This window comes from Saimiri boliviensis, chromosome 1 (assembly GCF_048565385.1).
Source record: "Saimiri boliviensis isolate mSaiBol1 chromosome 1, mSaiBol1.pri, whole genome shotgun sequence".
NCBI lineage: Eukaryota > Metazoa > Chordata > Mammalia > Primates > Cebidae > Saimiri > Saimiri boliviensis.
Window position 1 is genome coordinate 301,869,710 of NC_133449.1, and position 19,738 is coordinate 301,889,447.

The window sequence follows — 19,738 nt, forward strand, 5'->3', positions numbered from 1 at the left end:
ATTTTTAGTAAAGATGGGGTTTCCCCATGTTGGCCAGGCTGGTCTGGAACTCCTGACCTCAGATTATTTACCCATCTAAGCCTTCAAAAGTTGCGGGATGACAGGCATGAGCCACCATGCCCAGCCTACTATCGGTATATTTGCTTTGGTTAGGTATCTGTTCAGATATTTACCCAGTTTTAAAATCACGTATGTATTTTGTAATTATCTTCTCACATCTCTCTTGTCTTTTTGTTCTCTGAATAGTTTTGCACGGTAGAATACTTAGTTTTATAAAGTCTGTGTTATCAATATTTTCATGAATTGGCATTTGATGTTTTATGTTACAAGTCAACACCAAACTCAATGTCATATAGATTTTCTTTTAGATTTTTTATAGTTTTGCATTTAAAATTACAGTCTCTGGGCCGGGCGCGGTGGCTCAAGCCTGTAATCCCAGCACTTTGGGAGGCCGAGGCGGGTGGATCACGAGGTGGAGAGATCGAGACCAACCTGGTCAACATGGTGAAACCCCGTCTCTACTAAAAATACAAAAAATTAGCTGGGCATGGTGGTGCGTGCCTATAATTCCAGCTACTCAGGAGGCTGAGGCAGGAGAATTGCCTGAACCCAGGAGGCGGAGGTTGCGGTGAGCCGAGATCGCGCCATTGTACTCCAGCCTGGGTAACAAGAGTGAAACTCCGTCTCAAAAAAAAAAAAAAAAATTACAGTCTCTGGACTATTTTGAGTAGGTTTTTGTTTTTCTTAATTTGTGTGTTTATTCATTTTATTCTACATGGCTTCCAAAGTCTTCCATCACCGTCTTTGGGAAGGAATGGCTATAGCGGGCTTCATTTTGGTTTGAATTTCTAAAATTATTACATTGTGTAAACTCAATATTGAATTTTATAGGTATTTCAGGACAGCCAGGTGGGGTTGCACGTCCACCTAGAAACTGAGCAAGAGTGTCTGTGCTGAGCTCTGGCATCACCAGAGGGTGCACAAACCCACCCCTGACCAACTTCCCTCTGAGGTGCTAGAAGTGGCAAGGAGCTTTATCTTCCTCAGGGCAGCATGAAGGTCGTGTCAACTTGGTGTTATTCATTGGTGAGTAACAAACTTCCTGTCCAAAGCCCTGACTGCAGAGGAGAGAGTCTTTAGAGAGTACTCAGCAGAGGAAGGAATTCAGCTAGACAAAGGAAACCATCAAATCCACTGTTTTGACTACACTCTGATCTTGTCAGTGTCCAAGACACAGTGGCTGCTAATAAGTATTCTCACAGTGGTCTGTAATATAGTAATCACACCGTGCCCTAACACCAGTATAATATTCACACGATGTCCTAACACTAATATCCATATCATGCCATAACACTAATATATCCACACAGTAGCTTCTAATACTAGTAAATACAGTAGTATCTACTAAGTGGACTCTGTTGACATGGAGACTTTTATAAGGATTTCACAGCTTTGGTTGAACTATAGCCTCTATAATGGATTTTGATGAGGTCTTTGCTTTCCTGGCATGGTATTGATATGGTTGTTCTAAAAAGTAGTTTGCTTTCCAATAATGTCATACTTCTAAGAATCTTCCAATAGCAGTACAAAGTATAACCTGTTTCTTCTCTTAGATTTTGCAGCAGTTGTTGCTGTACCAGATTTACAATGTCCCAGAAAATACTTCAGTATATTTTGCCCAAAGTACACTCTCCCAGGTAACCACCACATAACCCCTAGATCAGGAAATCAGCACGGTTTCTACATGATAATTCAGTCTACAAACTCATTTCACTTTTACCTTCTGCACCACCTGGGAGTATGATGTGTTTTTCATTGTTCTGATCCAGTTTTCTTTTCCTGGCACTGTGACCCAGACTTTCCTGCATATTTGTCACCTTGACACACTTAAAGAGCATACAAGTTTTTGTTTGAACACCTGTCTTCAGTTCTTTACAGTATATGCCGAGGAATGGAATCATTGAGTCATATGGCAAATCTATTTGCAAGTGTTTGAAGAAACACCAAATGATTTTACACATAGGCTGGACCGTTTAATACTGTCAGAAGCAGTGTTTATGGGTTCAAGTTTCTGCACATCTTTGTCAACTCTTTTTTTTGTTTTGTTTTTTAGTATAACTATTCTAGTGTGAAATTATTTGAATTTTTTTTTTTTTTTTTTTTTTTTTGAGACGGAGACTTTCTCTGTCACCCAGGCTGGAGTGCAGTAGCACCACCTCGGCTCACTGCAAACTTCACCTCCCAGGTTGAAGTGATCTTCCTTCCTCATCCAGCTGAGGAGCTGGGATTATAGGCACATGCCACTATGCCCAGCTAATTTTTTTATTTTCCATAGAGACAGGTGTTCTTCATGTTGGTCAGGCTGGTCTTGAACTGCTAATGTCAGGTGCTCTGCTCGCCTCAGCCTCCCAAATTGCTGGGATTACAGAAGTGAGCCACTGCACCCTGCCACTCCCAGACATTTTGGTTTTCTTTCTTTTTTTCTTTTCCAGATGGAATCTTGCCGTTTCAGCCAGGCTGGTGTGCAGTGGCTCGATATCAGCTTACTGCAGCCTCCACCTTTTGGGTTCAAGCAGTTCTTCTGCCTCAGCCTCCCAAGTAGCTAGGATTCCAAGTGCATGCTAGCAGGCCCGGGTAATTTTTGTATTTTTAGTAGAGACAGGGTTTTGCCACATTGGCCAAGCTGGTCTAGAACTCCTAACCTCAGGTGATCTGTCTGCCTCGGCTTCCGAGGTGGGTGGATTACGAGGTCGAGAGATCGAGACCATCCTGGTCAACATGGTGAAACCCTGTCTCTACTAAAAACACAAAAAATTAGCTGGGCATGGTGGCACGTGCCTGTAATCCCAACTACTCAGGAGGCTGAGGCAGGAGAATTGCCTGAACCCAGGAGGCGGAGGCTGCGGTGAGCCGAGATCGCGCCATTGCACTTCAGCCTGGGTAACAAGAGTGAAACTCCACCTCAAAAAAAAAAAAAAAATTCAAGTATAACTTAATCCGTTATTACTAAAAGAATGCTCAACTCAAGGGGACACAGGTCACTCATGTTGACTTTATCAGCTGTGGCACTTACAGACAACTTTTTGAAAATACACAGCTTAAACTGTCCGTGCTTTAAGTGCTAGATAAGTTTTTAAGAATACAGAGCTAAAATGGTCCCCGCTTTAAGTGCTTTAGGAAAATGGATTTCAGGCAAGGCCAGGCACGTCGATTTCAGAAAAGTCGATTTCAGACAAGGCACGTCGATTCCAGAGAAATTGATTTCAGGCAAGGCCAAGCAAGTCGATTCCCAAAAAAATCTATTTCAGGCAAGGAAAGTCAATTCCAGAAAAATCGATTTCAGACAAGGGGAGGCAAGCAGATTTCAGAAAAATCGATTACAGGCAAGGCTAGGCAAGTCCATTTCAGAAAAATCGATTTCCGACCAGACAAGTGGATTCCAGAAAAGTCGATTTCAAAAAAAGGCAAGTCAAATCCAGGAAAATGGATTCCAGGCAAGGCCAAACAAGTCGATTCCAGAAAAATCAATTTCAGGCAAGACAGGTCGATTTCAGAAAAGTCGATTTCAGACAAGGCACGTCGATTCCAGAGACATCGATTTCAGGCAAGGCAGGTCGATTCCAGAAAAGTCGATGTCACGCAAGGCCAGGCAAGTCGATTTCAGACCAGAGAAGTAAATTTCAGAAAAATGGATTTCACGCAAGGCCAGGCAAGTTGATTCCAGAAAAGTCGATTTCAAAAAAAGGCAAGGCAAGTCGAATCCAGGAAAATGGATTTCAGGCAAGGCCAAACAAGTCGATTCCAGAAAAATCAATTTCAGGCTAGACAGGTCGATTCCAGAAAAGTCGATTTCAGATAAGGCAAGTCGAATCCAGGAAAAATGGATTTCCAGCAAAGCCAAACAAGTAGATTCCAGAAAAGTCGATTCCAGACCAAGTAAGTGGGTTCCAGAAAAGTCGATTTCAAAAAAGGCAAGGCAAGTCGAATCCAGGAAAATGGATTTCAGGCAAGGCCAAACAAGTTGATTTCAGAACAGTCGATTTCAAAAAAGGCAAGGCAAGTCGATTTCAGACCAGAGAAGTAAATTTCAGAAAAATCGATTGCAGGCAAGGCCAGGCAAGTCGATTTCGGAAAAGTCGATTTCAGATCAAGTAAGTAGATTCCAGAAAAATCGATTTCAGACAAGACATGTCGATTCCAGAGAAATGGATTTCAGGCAAGATCAAACAAGTCCTTCCAAAAAAAAATCGATTTCAGGCAAGGCAAGGCAAGTCAATTCCAGAAAAATCGATTTAAGACAAGTGGAGGCAAGCTGATTTCAGAAAAGTCGATTTCAGGCAAGGCCAAACAAGTCGATTCCAAAAAAAAAAAAAAAATGATTTCAGGCAAGGCCAGGCAAGTCAATTTCAGAAAAGGTCGATTTCAGACCAAACAAGTAGATTTCAGAAAAATCGATTTCAGACAAGGCAAGTCAATTCCAGAAAAGTCGATTTGAGACAAGGCCAGGCAAGTCGATTCCAGAGAAGTCGATTTCAGACAAGGCCAAACAAGTTGATTCCAGAAAAGTCAATTTGAGAAAAGGCCAGGCAAGTTGATTCCAGAAAAGTCGATTTCAAAAAATGGTTAGGGTTAGGGTTAGGGTTCGGGTTCGGGTTCGGGATTAGGGTTAGGTTTAGGGCTAGGGCTAGGGCTAGGGCTAGGGCTATAGCACTTAAAGCAGGAACAGTTTTAGCTGTGTATTTTGAAAAAGTTGTGTGCTCTACAAAGAAAAAACAACTTTTGTTGTTCCTTTTGGTCCCCAGGAGAAATGGTGTCGTGGACCGTCCGGACGGGTAGGCACGTCTGCCCGGGGGTCTCTCGACCTGCAAGAGGGTCCCAATACCTGGAAGAGGGAGTGCGCCTGAGAAAATAATAAAGACAGAGAGAGAAAAAGCGAGGCGTCTGGAGGGCTGATAGGCTGTGCCTAAACAGCAAATTTTATTTTTCAAAGGCCAGGAATAAATACACTTTCTTGGCTCTGGTTTACGTCATAGTAAGAGGAATGTAAATGTATGCCTCACATGGCCTATACAATAGAGAAATCAGATACACAATGGTTGCAAGACGAAATGTAAATGTATACCTTACATGGCCTATACAATTGAAAAGTCAAATACACAATCAGTGGTTGTAAAAAGTAACAGAATTTCCTGTAATCACAAAGCTTGTTTGCATCCAGACATTATTCCTCCTGGCTGCAGGTGTCTCTGGTTTTGCTTATCAGAGTATCTCTTAACCGGATTCTCCTTTGTCTACTCCTAACTCAACTCAATTTCCCCATTCAGGAATCTCTGAGTCAGGAATCAAAGCCATCCCTTATGGTGGCATTTTGCTTTGCAAATATTGACAGTTAAACCATTATCTAAGGTACAAGGCAGTCTGGAAAGTAAGGTTTAAGGATTATTCTTAAAGTCATAAAAAGGTTAAAAGCAGGAACTGGTTGCCGGCAGGGGGTCACTCGGTCTAGCAGCAACGCATAGTTTTAGGCCCAAACGATATTGTGGTTGATATTATAAACTGATCATTCATCTTTCAGTTCCTATATTCCGGATAGCTCGACTGCCTCCAGTAGGAAACTGTGTTTGGGATCAAACTCACCGTATAGTGAGACTCACGCCTTTTAGGGGTCTCACACGGGAGTGTTCCCCACAAAATGGGAGTCTTTTTCAGAGAGCACAGGAGACACGTGAGTCCTTTGCAGTCCTCTTGTCTGCCTCTAAGGGTGAAATGAGAGTGTGAAGCACTTTGGGAGGTGGCCAGGCACACAGCTTGGATGGCTGCAGAGCAGAGCTTCTCCCTGGAGGCGTGGTCCCAGTCATCATGAGCCATGTCTGAAAGAATTAATCACATTTTATATGCAAGCATGCTCTCCATTTGACTGTGCTGTTATTTTTAATGAGAGCATCATTGACAATGCTTTAACCTGATAGCCCTGCCTAATTTTGTTCTACGTAGTAATGAGTGGGCTTGAGGGGGAGGCAGCATTGGGGGAGAAGGAGGGAGAATGGACATGTGAATTAGGGAAAGGTGTCTTTTCCTTTGCAGCATGGATGACTTCAAAGCCCTCCTCATACTGCTAAGTATCTGGCAAGTATCTGGCTGGACACTACCAGTTGTGTGTTTAGACTGTGTGTGTGTGTGTGTGTGTGTGTGTGTGTGTGTCTGTGTGTCTGTCTTCAGGAGTGAACAGCATCTCCTTCCTGTGGTAGCATGTTACTCAGAATCTTGGATAACCCCCAGCCCTCCGAAAAACACAATACATGTATGTTTTAAGAAATTTTATCTTGATGATTAGTGAGAGGGTGGTAATTGAAACGAGCTCATTTCCTATTGACCACTGAGGTCAGCTCACCTTTGCTGAAAATGGTTCTTGACTCTTACTTTGTAGCAGTAACTCCTAAGTTAATCAATCCTTTTCAAGAGTTTCAGGCTGAAAGTCCAGATCTCTCAGGTTAGACCCAGTGTTAAAATATTACCTGGGCAAATTCTCGTTAGAGACAAGGGGCCAAAGACTGTTCCGATGTCTTTTAATGTTGACTTCAATCCAGTAAAGCCCTTGTTAAGCTATTTACCTGTGAAACTGGGCCTTGGGGAGGCAGTGCACCCTTTGAAATTAGAGGTCAGGAGATTTGGATTTGATTTCCAGCCCTCTGCTAGTCAGTCAGCCACTCACTTTCAAGTGACAAGCCTTAGGTGAGTCCCTTTCTGTCTCTGTTTCTCGATTTCTGTGCAGGGATTTATGTGGGCCGGAAAAGATCCCTCTTCCAGCTCAGTGCCTGGTTTGTTGAGTATACTTGTCAATCTGGACTTTAATACACCTATGGTTTTGGATTAACTCTATTACCTCTGCTAGAAATTAACACAGAAAATTCACAGTTGACTGACAAGAATGAGAGTCAGTTCTAAAGAATTCAAATAGAACTTAATCCTTTATTACTAAAAGAAAGCTCAACTCAAGTAGACACAGATCACTCATTCTAATTTCATCAGCTATAGCACTTAGAGACAACTTTTTCAAAATACACAGCTAAAACCGTAGCAGCCCCCCAGGCCACCCTGGCTGCTAGGGATTCCTTGGCTAGGAGGCTGTGCCCACACACAGCCCCTGGCCTACCCTGGCTACTAGGGACCCCCTGGCTAGGAGGCTGTGCCCGCACCCCTCGCCAGAGGGCCCATAGCAGCCCCTGGCCCACCCTGGCTATTAGGGACCTCCTGGCTAGGGGGCTGTGCCCACAGCCCCATCCAGAGTGCCCGTAGCAGCCCCCCGGCCCACCCTGGCTCCTAGGGACCATCTGTTTTGAAAATGTTGTGTAATATGATACTCAGAACCATATCATAGGGAAATCATAATGTTATTCTGGTTTTTTTTTAATATTAAGCACAATAACACTAGTTCTAGTTACATCTCTTTGATATTGACAAAAATGTCATCCTTACCTTCCCCTTGACATTAGGATTGACAGCACAGGGGGTTTTCACCCCTTGCAATGTTTAATTCAATATAATTTTTTTTTTGTGGACATTAGTGACCGTATCAGAGCTTGATGTACACCTCTTGCCATACAGAGAGTATTTCTCTATGGGCAGTAACATCATCCTCTCCTTCCCTGGATATTAGGAACAACATCACAGGATGGGTGTACAGCCCCAGTCACATTGTGAGTATTATTATCTGTAATCCCTTAGTTATTAGGAACAATATCACTGGGGGTTTGTGCGCTTCCTGAGATACTTGGAGTAATATCCTCTCCGTTTTTGGATGTGTTAGAAACAATATTACAGTGGTGGTGTACACTTCCTGTGATATTCAGGGTACTCTCCCCAGGATATTAGTAACTACATCACAGAAGCGTTGTACACCGCCTGTGATAATGGAACAGTCACAGAGTGTACACTTGCTTTCACAATGAGAGTAATACCTACTTAGGATATGATGGATAATATCACAAGATATACACACATGGGTGTATACCCACCCTGATACTAGGAATAATTTTTTATCTAATATACTAAAAATAATATCCCAGAATATACTCATAATGTGTACGTTTACTGGGATATTACAATAAATGTATATAATATGTACCATATGTACCTTTACTGTGATGTACATATGTGTACACAAGACATATGTACAATAAATGTACATAATCTGTACAATATGTACATTTATATGCACATGTGTATGATATATACATTATTGTAATATCACAATGATATATGTAATTACAATTATATATACAATATGTAATATCATGGTAAATATACAGATTGTACACATTATGTACTTTTTATTTTGGTATTACAATATGTAACCGTGTACATAATGTACATATGTACTATATGTACATGTGTACATATGTGTGCACATTATGTACATTATGTACAGCTGTACAATATATACACGTTTACATAATGTGCACATTATGTACGGATGTGCAATATGTACACATATGCGTAATGTACACATTTTCACGTATACATAATGTACACATTATGTGCATATGTACTATATATACACGTGTACCTAATGTGCACATTAGGTAGAGATGTACAGTATGTGCACATTTACATAATGTTTACATTATGTACAGATGTACAGTATGTATGCATGTACATATAGGAGCACATTGTGTACATATGCACAGCCCCCTAGCTCAGTGAGCCAGAGGATGCTGCATTGCCCTAGTTGCCAGCAGGGAGCATGTTGCCACTGCAGTGTGAGCAAGAGGGCCCTGCATCGGTCTGCCACCAGGAGAGGGTGCCCAAGCCCACCTTTTCAGAGTCCTGAGGCTCCGCCCCCCGAGGTGCATCATCGCCGCCCACGTGGTCTCAGAGTTGTGTTCTCCTCAGTGTTGACCTGGGGGCACTTGGAGGTGGAGCTGCGACCTCCTCAGCACAGACCCCGGGGCTCGGGTCTCACTGTGGGAGGGCCCTGCCGTGGCCCTCGTCGCCGGAAGAGGGCGGGGGCACATCACCGGGAGCGAGAGGGCCCCGCACTGCCCGGCGGCCGCCAGCAGGAGGCGCCCGAGCCGCCTTTTCGGACGGCGTCACGGTCCCGGCGTGCCTTGCGTCATGGCGGCCTGCGGAGTTCCGTCGTCCTCAGTGCAGACCTGCGGGGCCCCGTGAGGGCGGAGCTGCGTTCTCCACAGCACAGACCTAGCGGGCACAGCCTCACCTGGGGACGACTCTGGGCCGCGTCCACAGTGAGTAAAATCCTTCCTGTTTGCAGCCTGACTGCTTAGGGTCGGAGACTAGTAGGAAGATCTCGGTGTGGAAACCTGGACACCAAAAGCCCCTCGGAGTCCTGCGCGCCGAGGTTCTCCCGAGCCAAGGCCACGTGGCAGCAGTGCGAGGTGCATACCGCAGCCTCGGAACACAATGGCGCGTTCCTAAGGCAGCTGTGACATCCGGGATGCAAATACAACACCCACAGTGCTCGTGTAGAAAACGGCTGTGATGCTGATGCAAGGCCTCCGTCCGCGCGTTACTGTAAAGTCTGCGCTGCTCCTGCGGCCGCCATACAGCAGTTTGAATCATCAACAGTGACGTATCAGTGCAAACGCAGAAACCAATGTATGCTCAGGGCTTTGGGTGAGGATCAGGGCTACGGGTTAGGGTTAGAGTTTGGGGTTACCGGTTAGTTGTTAGGATTTAGGGGTTAGAGAATTTTAGGCAAAATAAATTTAGTTTATTTAAGCAAAGAATGATTCGTGCATCACACCTGAAGCACCAGAACGGAAAACAGGGCTTGGAACTTCGAGCTGTTAGTGGTGGCAGCTAAGTGAGGTTTCTCCTTGGCTCCAGCTAGGCGACTGCCTGTTGTGGGGATGGTTCCCTCAGCATCAATAGTCATAAAGCCAACTAGCAGCTGGGTTTATTGTCATTGACTGGTTGGTTTGCTCATGTTTTAAAGTCAGTTTTAATGCCTCCAATTCGGTTTCCATTTGCTTTGCAAGACCTCAGGCTAACGGCTTCCTCCTGTTTTGCTTTAACATGTCAAAACTGTAATTCATTTTCATTTTACTTTACTGGCATGAATAGCAGTAAATTCACATTTTTGTTGTTATTCAGAAAGTCAGTTTAATTGGCAACCTATTTGTGATGGTGCATAAAATAATGTTTGTTAATCATTAGCATCTTAGATTAGATGAAATATGTTAACTCTATTAAGCTTTGTTATTAAACCAAAACAGGAGTTGACTTTCTATTTTTTTCTTCTAGGCCTTAACCATTTAAAATACACTCAAGCATCTTCTATTGATGTGAATTCTTTCTGAGAAATTTGTCCTTGGTGATTTCATCCTTGTCTGAACACCATAGAGTGTCTTTTTAAATCCTAGATGGTATAGCCCACTCCACACATAAGTTATATGGTATAGCCTATTGCTCCCATGCTACAAACCTGTATAGCACGTTTCTGTACTGAATGCTGTAGTCAACTGTCACACCATGGTGACTGTGGATTGTGATCCCAAAATATCTGAGTCAGGTCTCAGTCAAGTAGAAATCTTATTTCACCAAGCTTAAGGACACGCCCATGACACAGCCTCAGGAGGTCCTGACAACATGGGCCCAAGGTGGTCAGGGTAGAGCTTGCTCTTATACATTTTAGAGAGACAGGAGACACCAATCAATATGCGTAAGATGTACAGTCATTTGGTTCAGTGAGGAGGAACAACTGGAAGTAGGAAGTGGGGGTGCTTCTAGGTCAGAAGTAGATAAAACACAAGGTTTCATTCTTTTGAATCCTTGATCAGCCTTCCAGTGAATGCAATTTAGTCTGGTTCAGTGAATCTGCATTTTTACATATACAGTAGGGCAGAGGAATAGTGTGATCTTGGCCCACCACAACCTCCGCCTCCAAGGTTCAAGCGATTGTCTTGCCTCAGCCTCCCGAGCAGCTAGGATTACAGGCATGCACCACCATGCCTGGGTAGTTTTTGCATTTTTAGTAGAGATGGGCATCCACCATGCCCAGCCTACTATCGGTATATTTGCTGTGGTTGAGTATCTGTTCAGATATTTAACCAGTTTTAAAATCACCTATGTATTGTGTAAATATCTTCTCACATCTGTCTTGTCTTTTTATTCTCTGAATACAATTTTCCACAGTAGAATATTTAGCTTTATAAAGTCTGTTATCAATATTTTCATGAATTGGCATTTGATGTTGTGTGTTAAAACTCAACACCAAACCCAATGTCATCTAGATTTTCTTTTAGATTCTTTATAGTTTTGCATTTCATATTACCACCTCTGGACTATTTTGAGTAGGTTTTTTGTTTTTTTTTTAAATTTTGTGTATATATTCATTTCATTCTACATGGCTTCCAAAGTCTTCCATCACTATTTTTGGGAAGGATATGGCTACAGTGGGCTTCATTTTGGCTTGAGTTTCCAAAATTATTACATTGAATAAACTGAATATTGAATTTTATAGGTATTTCAGGACAGCCAGGCGGGGTTGAACATCTGCTGAGAAACTGAGTAAGAGTGTCTGTGCTGAGTTCTGGCGCCACCAGAGGGTGCGTGAACCCCCCCTGACCAACTTCCCTCTGAGGTGCCAGGGCAGCACGAGGGTTGTGTCAACTTAGTCTTGTTCATTGATGAGTAAAAAGCTTCCTTTCCATGGCCCTGAGTGCAGAGAAGAGAGTCTTTAGAGTACTCAGCAAAGGAAGAAATTCATCTAGAAAAATGAAATCCCCAAATCTCATCATTATGACTACACCCTGATATCATTGTCAATATCCAGACACAGTGGCTGCTAAGATATGTTCTCACAGTGACCTCTAATATAATAATCACAGCATGCCCTAACATTACTATGATATCCATACCGTGCCCTAACACCAATATATTCACACCATACCCTAACGCTAATCTGATATCCACACCATTGCTTCTAATACTAATGTAATACTATCCACATGGTTCCCTGATGTTAATGTAATATCTGCACTGTTCGCCAACACCAATATAGTATGTACACCATGTCCTAACACTAATATCCACACTGTGCCGTAACACTAATGTATCCACACGGTAGCCTCTAATACTAATAAGTATAATAATGTCTACTAAGTGGAGTCTGTTGATGTTGAGGCTTTTATAAGGGTTCACAGCTTTGGATGAAGCATAGCCTCTATAGTGGATTTTGGTGATGTCTCTGCTTTTCTGGCGTAGTATTGATATGGTTGTTTTAAAAAGTAATTTACTTTTTTTTTTGTTTTTTTTTTGAGATGGAGTTTCGCTCTTGTTACCCAGGCTGGAGTGCAATGGCGCGATCTCGGCTCACCGCAACCTCCGCCTCCTGGGTTCAGGCAATTCTCCTGCCTCAGCCTTCTGAGTAGCTGGGATTACAGGCACATGCCACCATGCCCAGCTAATTTTTTGTATTTTTAGTAGAGATGGGGTTTCACCATGTTGACCAGGGTGGTCTCGATCTCTTGACTTCGTGATCCACCCGCTTTGGCCTCCCAAAGTGCTGGGATTACAGGCTTGAGCCACCATGCCTGGCAGTAATTTACTTTTTAATAATGTGATACTTCTAGGAAACTTCCAGTAGCAGTGCAAAATATGTTTCTTTTCTTAGAGTCCCCAGCAGTTATCACTGTACTAGATTTGCAGAGTCCCACAAAATAGTCCGATATACTTTATCCAGAGCATGGAAACTCTCCTAGGTTACCACCACATAACCCCTAGATCAGGAAATCAGCATGGTTCCTACGTGATAATTCAGTTCACAAACTCATTTCACTTTTACCTCCTGCCCCGCTTGGGAGCATAATGTGTTTTTTCATTTTGATCCAGTTTTCCTGTCAGTGTTCCCAAGACTTTCCTGCATGTTTATGATCTTGACACATTTAAAGAGCATACGAGTTTTTGTTTGAACACCTGTTTTCAGGTCTTTGGGGTATATAGCTAGGAATGGAATCACTGAGTCATATGGTAAATCTACTTGCAACTGTTTGAAGAAACTCCAAATTATTTGACACATATGCTGCACCATTTCATATTGTCACAAGCAGTGTTAAATAGTTCACGTTTCCGCACATATTTGTCAACACTTGTTTTTTTTTTTTAGTATGATTATTTTAGTATGAGTTAAGGGGTATCTGTTTCTGGTTTGAATTAGGACTAATGTTAAGCATCTCTCAAGTGCTTGCTGGTGAAGTGTGTATTAAAGTGCTTCATTAGTTTTTAGATTGGATTGTCTTTGTTGTTGAATTGTAAAAGTTATTTATACATTCTGGATAACAGACGCTTATGAAGAATCTACTGTGCAGATTTTTTCTTCCATTCTGTGGGTTACTGGAACATAATAAGAGTTTGTGTGTGGTCTCTGCCCCAGTGTCCTGAGTGTAATGTATGAAATGATGTGTCTTTTGTATGCTAATGAGACGACTGATGGCTGGGGGCACCTGGACAGCCTCAGTGGGGCTGGTTGCCAAAGAAACCAACCTTGCCATTAGAAGATTTGAAATTTCAGCCTCCCTCCCATCTCTGTGAAAGTTAGAGGTGCTGATGGTTGAGTAGAATACCTGAGGCACTGTTGGGAACATGCTAACACAGTGGTCTGCAAGCTTTTTGGCACCAGGGACTGGTTTTCTGGAAGACAGTTTTTCTATGGCCCAGGGTGGGGTGCATGGATTTGGGATGATTCAAACACATTACGTTTATTGTACATTTATTACACTGTAACATGTAATGAAATAATGATTTCAGATTGTCTTCTTGCAACTGGATGGTCCCATCTGGGGGTGATGGAAGACAGTGACAGATCATCAGACATGAGATTCTCATAAGGAGCATGCAGCCCAGATATCCCACATGTGCAGTTCACAATAGGGTTCATGATTCTATGAGAATCTAATGCCACTGCTGATCTGTCAGGAGGCGGAGATCAAGTGGGAATGCATGTGATATGGAATGGATATGAACACAGGTGACACAATGCTCGCCTTTCCTCCTCTCACCTCCTGCTGTATGGTCCAGTTCCTGAGGCTGCAGACTGGTACCAGTCTGTGAGCTGGGGGTTGGGGGGACTCCTCTTCGAACAGACCAGGTCTTGTCCTCATGCAGAAAGTCCAAGATTATAAGCATGGCAACATTTTGGTCAAGCTAGAAAAAAGTATCACTGCAAGCTCAGCACGGTGACTCATGCTTGTCATCCCAGCACTTTGGGAGGCCGAGGTGGCTAGATCATGAGGTCAGGAGTTTGAGACCAGCCTGGCCAAACTAAAATACAAGTATTAGCCAGGTGTGATAGCGTGCACTATAATCCCAGCTACTCAGGAGGCTGAGGCAGAATAATCACTTGAAGCTGGGAGGCGCAGGTTGCAGTAATCCAAGACCATGCCACTGCACTCCAGCCTGTGCTACAGAGTGAGATTCCATCTCAGAAAAAAAAAAAAGAAAGAAAGAAAGGAGAAAAGAAAATAGCATCATTGCAAGCATTATTGCATGATGAGACTCTCCAAACTCAAGTTACTCGGGCTTGCCCCTCCAGCCCATCCTTTCGTCACCCCACAGACCAAGCCACCCTCCCCCTTGTTGTACTGAAGCACCTGGGCAAACCGTGTACCTGAAAAACACTCACCTAGTGGTAAAAACCTAGCCGATGGCATTGGACTGCCCAGGTCCAAATCCCAGCCCCAGCACTGACTAGCTGGTTGATCCTGACAAGTAGATCATCTCTCTCAGCCTCTGTGTTTCCATCTGCAAAATGGGCATATTGATCATCACAGCAGCTGGTTGTGAGAATGGATTTAATGGGTCTGGGCTGAGCCATGAGAGCTTTGATTTTTAGAAAATCTTTCAGGAGATTCTATTTGTTAAGGATCAAGAACCACTAATCTAATTACACTTGTCACAGTGAAATATTTATTACCGATTATAATGGTTATGATAATTATTGTAGTTATGTAATTAAAAATAAATATATAATATATATTCTAATAAGTATTTGCTATTATTTGAGATGGAGTCTCGCTCTGTCTTCCAGGCTGGAGTGCGGTGAATGGTGCAATCTTGGCTCACTGCAACCTCCCGGGTTCGAGCAATTCTCCTGCCTTAGCTTCTTGAGTAGCTGTGATTACAGGCACCCACCACCACACCTGGCTACTTTTCATACTTTTTGGTAGAGATGGGGTTTTGCCAAGTTACCAGGCTGGTCTGCAACTCCTGGTCTCAAGTGATCCACCCACCTCAGCTTCCCAAAGTGCTGAGATTACAGGTGTGAGACACGCGCCCTACCCCTGCAGGGTCACACAGGAGCCAGCGAACAGCAGGATGGTTTGTTCAGTAGGAGAGATTTCCTGTTGCTGCTTCTGCCTCTGGCCTCCCCGATGCAGAGGCTGGCCAGGTCAGGGGGCTTCTGTAACTGGCCTCTTGTGCCCTGCAGCTGCCAAAAAGGATTGCATCATGATACACGGTGCTACCTCTGCCTGGTTCCAGGAAAGCCCTCCCTGCCTCCACAGCTACAGAATGACACCCATGGAAACCAGCCTCATGTTTTTAGGGAGAAGCTGTGTAGGGCTCCAGCTGACTTCCACCTGAGGGGTGGTGCAGGTTTCCAGCCTGGGATGGGAGGGTAGGTTAGGTTGGGCTGGTTCTCTGCCAGGAAGATTCCCAGGATGCTCCTGTACCTCCTGCAGGTGGGGACCTGGACAGCATAGACCTGCACTTCCTGCAGATGGGGACAATGGCATTTGCTTAATCGGCTTTGCTCAATTCTGTGCCACATATATCAGTCCCAGATCATTATCATCTACAGCCCCCAATTCCATGGCTTGGTCTTTGTGGCCAAAAAATCTCAGCCAGGCCTGAAACTCCATAAGAAGGGAGAGAATATGTCCTGGGCAGTATTTGCATTGGCTGTCACTCACTCACTTCATTGATGGAGCACTAGCTCTGGGCCATGCTCTGTTCTAGGTACTGGGGATTGGGTGAAAGAAACAGACAAGGGCCCTGCTCTCTTGGGGTGATGTGCTGGTAGAGGTGAGGCCCAAACAGGAATCCAGGGCAAGGGGACAGAGCACGATGGCATGCCTAGTGAGGGAAGGCTTGGCATTCAAGCTGAGACCATAAGGAAAGACAGTGAGCCGTGCAGGTGTCTGGGAGAACAGTTTTGGTTTTTTTTTGGAAACAGTCTTGCTCTGTCACCCAGGCTGGGGTGCAATGGCATGATCTTGGCTCACTGCAACTTCCACCTTTGGGGTTTAAGCAATTCTCTTGCTTCAGCCTCCCAAGTAGTTGGGATTACAGGTGTGCCCCACCACACCCAGCTCATTTTTGTATTTTTAGTAGAGATGGGGTTTCACTATGTTGGCTGTGCTGGTCTCCAACTCCCAACTTCAAGTGATCCACCTGCATCATCTCCCATAGTGCTGGGATTACAGGCATAAGCCGCCATGGCTGGCATGGGAGAAGAGCCTTCTAGGCAGTGGGAATGGCATATGCAAAGGCCCTGGGTCAGGACTATGCCTGGACTTGGGTTTTCCAACCTCAGCATGGTTGATATTTTGGGCTGAAACTTCATTGTTGGGTTCTGTCCTGTGCATTATGGGATGTTTAGCAGACTCCCAGTCTCTACCCACTAGATGCCAGCAGCACCCCCTACCAGTTGTGACATCCAAAAATATCTAGAACTTGCCAAATGACTCTTGGGGGATGCAGTAATCCGCAGTTGAGAACCACTGACCTATTGTGTTCAAGAAACAGCAAGGAGGTCAGCATGGCCAAGAAAGAGCAGCTGAGGCACAGAGTGGACGGAGACAGGATGTCGTTCATGATCATCAGGACTTTAGCTTTGACCCTGAGTGAAATGGGAGTGCTGACGGGTTTACCTGGGAAGTGTTAAGAGCTGACTTGCGTTTTTTGTTTGTTTGTTTTTTGAGATGGAGTCTCTGTTGCCAGGCTGGAATGAAGTGGTGTGATCTGAGCTCACTGCAACCTCCACCTCCTGGTTCAAGCAATTCTCCTGCCTCAGCCTCCCAAGTAGCTGGGACTACAGGCATCCACCACCACACCCAGCTAATTTTTGTATTTTTTAGTAGAGATGAAATTCCTCCATATTGGTCAGGTTGCTCTCAGACTCCCAACCTCAGGTGATCCACTCACCGCAGCCTCCCAAAGTCCTGGGATTACAGGCATGAGCCACTGCCGACTTGGGTTTTAACAGATCCCTCTGGTCACGGGGTGGAGGATGGGCTGTGGGACATGGACAGGAGTGGGGCAGGACCAAGAGCAGGGGCAGGAAGGGGAGGAAAGAGCCTATTTATTGCAGGAGCCAAGGCAGGAGGCCAGGCTGGTGAAACCCTCAGGCGACTGCCAACTCTGTGCACGTGGGTGGACATGCATGCATGTGTGTGCATGGTGTGAGTGTGTGCACAGATGTATGCATGTGAGCATGGATTGCTTGGGTATGCTCATGTGCTTGTGTGTGTAGATGTGTGCCTACATTGTGTGTGTTGCTGTGCATGCTAACATGCTTGTATGAGTGTGCAAATGAGTGTACATGCATGTGTACACACTTTGTATGTGTGTATGCGTGTGCACATGCACAGATGTGCACAGAATGGTTGCTCAAATAGCCAGACAAGGACTGGGAAAGGAACAGCCCCACAGGTGCTCTTAGAGTCCTGGAGCAGGAAAGCTCGTCTCCATCTGAGGCTCACCCTTCCTCAAAGATGAGGGCTGGGCCCTAACCAATGTCATGTCTCCTTTCTTGCACTCAAAGAATAAACCTAACCATGCCCCAGGGCTGTTTCCTGGCTTTAGTCAGTTCAGTGGGGACAGGGAAGTCCTCCCTGCTGTCCATCCTCTTTGGGGCGCTGTCAAAGGTGGAGGGGTTTGTGAGCATCACAGTAAGGCCACCCCCTTCCTGTGCGCTAGGATGTCCCCATCATCCTGAAAGTCCCCCTTCCTCACTGCCTTTCACCCCTCCCCATCTCAGCCAAGCTCACTTTCATTCTCTCAACCACCCACCCACCCACCGAGAGCCCAGCTCCCACTGCTCCTCAAAACCTGTCATAAGTCTTTCCCCATCATCCTTCTGTGACCAAAGTAAGTTGTGTTTTAGTGTTCAGTGGCCTACATGCTCCAGGAGGCCTGGGTGCAGAACACCTCTGTGGTGGAGAAAGTGTGCCTCAGGCAGTAGCTGGACCCAGCCTGGCTGGGGAGAGCCCTAGAAGTCTGTGCCCTGTGGGCCAGATGTGGATAGCTTTCCTGGGGGAGTCCACACTTCAATTAGGGAGCAGGTGAGAGTCTCAGGGTCTTTTGGGTCAGGGAGGCATTGCAGTTAGGGGTCATTTGGATCTCTGATTCATCATGGGCACTATGATGGAGAAATGCAGGGAGTGGTCAGGGAAGTGGGAAAGAAGAAGGGCTGAGCTCATGGTCAAGCACATACTAGATGCTCAGTGAATAATCACTAATCAATAAATAGAAATGGACCCAAAGAGAGACTCAAGGAGTCGTGGTAGGGATTGGCTGTGAGGGTCTGTTCAACAACTGAGAGTGAGATGACTAGAGTCCTGTCTTACTCTGCCCTGCCTTGCTGGGTGATGTTGATCTAATTGCTTCCCCTCTCTGGGCCTCACCAAAGGGTCTAGACAGAGATGTCCAAGACACAGAATATATGCATCTGGAGCTATGGCTTGGGCAGGAGCTGGCAAACTGTGACCCCCAGGCCAAATCCACTCCTCCACTTTTGTGTGCGTGTGTGTGTGTGTGTGTGTGTGTGTGTGTGTTTGAGATGGAGTCTCACTCTGTTGCACAGGCTGGGGTGGTGCAATCTTGGCTCACTGCAACCTCCCCCTCCCACATTCAAGAAATTCTCCCGCCTCAGCTTCTTGAGTAGCTGGGATTATAGGCGCATGCCACCACACTTGGCTAATTTTTACATTTTTAGTAGAGACAGTGTTTCACCATGTTGGCCAGACTCATCTCGAACTCCTGACCTCAGGTCATCTTCCCATTTTCCTCAGAGTCAAAGCCCAAGTCGTGATGATCCCTGGCAAGGTCCCTGTCACCTTGCTCTGGTATCTGTCATCCCCATCTTCCTTCATCATCTGGCTTCACTCCAGCCTCCAGAGTCTGTGATGTACCCTGATCCCCTGCAGCACACTCTGTCCCCAGGGTCTTTACAACTGCTGTTCCCACTGTGGGAAATCTCTCCCCAGGAGTTCCCAGGACTCATCCCTCACTTCTGTCACATTCGCAGAGAAGGCTTCCCAGATTACCTTATCCACCTCCACCACTGCAACCCTGCTCATGCTAGTGTGCCTTACACCCACACCTGCTTTTCCTTTCCTTTTTCCTTTCCTTTCCCCTTTCCTTTCCTTTCCTTTCCTTTCCTTTCCTTTCCTTTCCCTTCCCTTCCCTTCCCTTCCTTCCCTTCCTTCCCTCCCCTCCCCTTCCCCCTCCCCTCCCCTCCCCTCCCCTCTCCCCTCCCCTCCCCTCCCCTTCCCTCCCCTCTCCCCTCCCCTCCCCTCCCCTCCCCTCCCCTCTCCTCTCCTCTCCTTTCTTCTTGAGACAGAGTCTTGCTGTCTTCCCCAGGCTGGAGTGCAGTTGTGCAATCTCGGCTCACTGCAACCTCCGCCTCTCAAGTTCAAGCAATACTCCCGCCTGAGTAACTAGGATTAAAGGCAGGTGCCACCATTTTTGTACTTTTAGTAAAAATGGGGTTTCACCA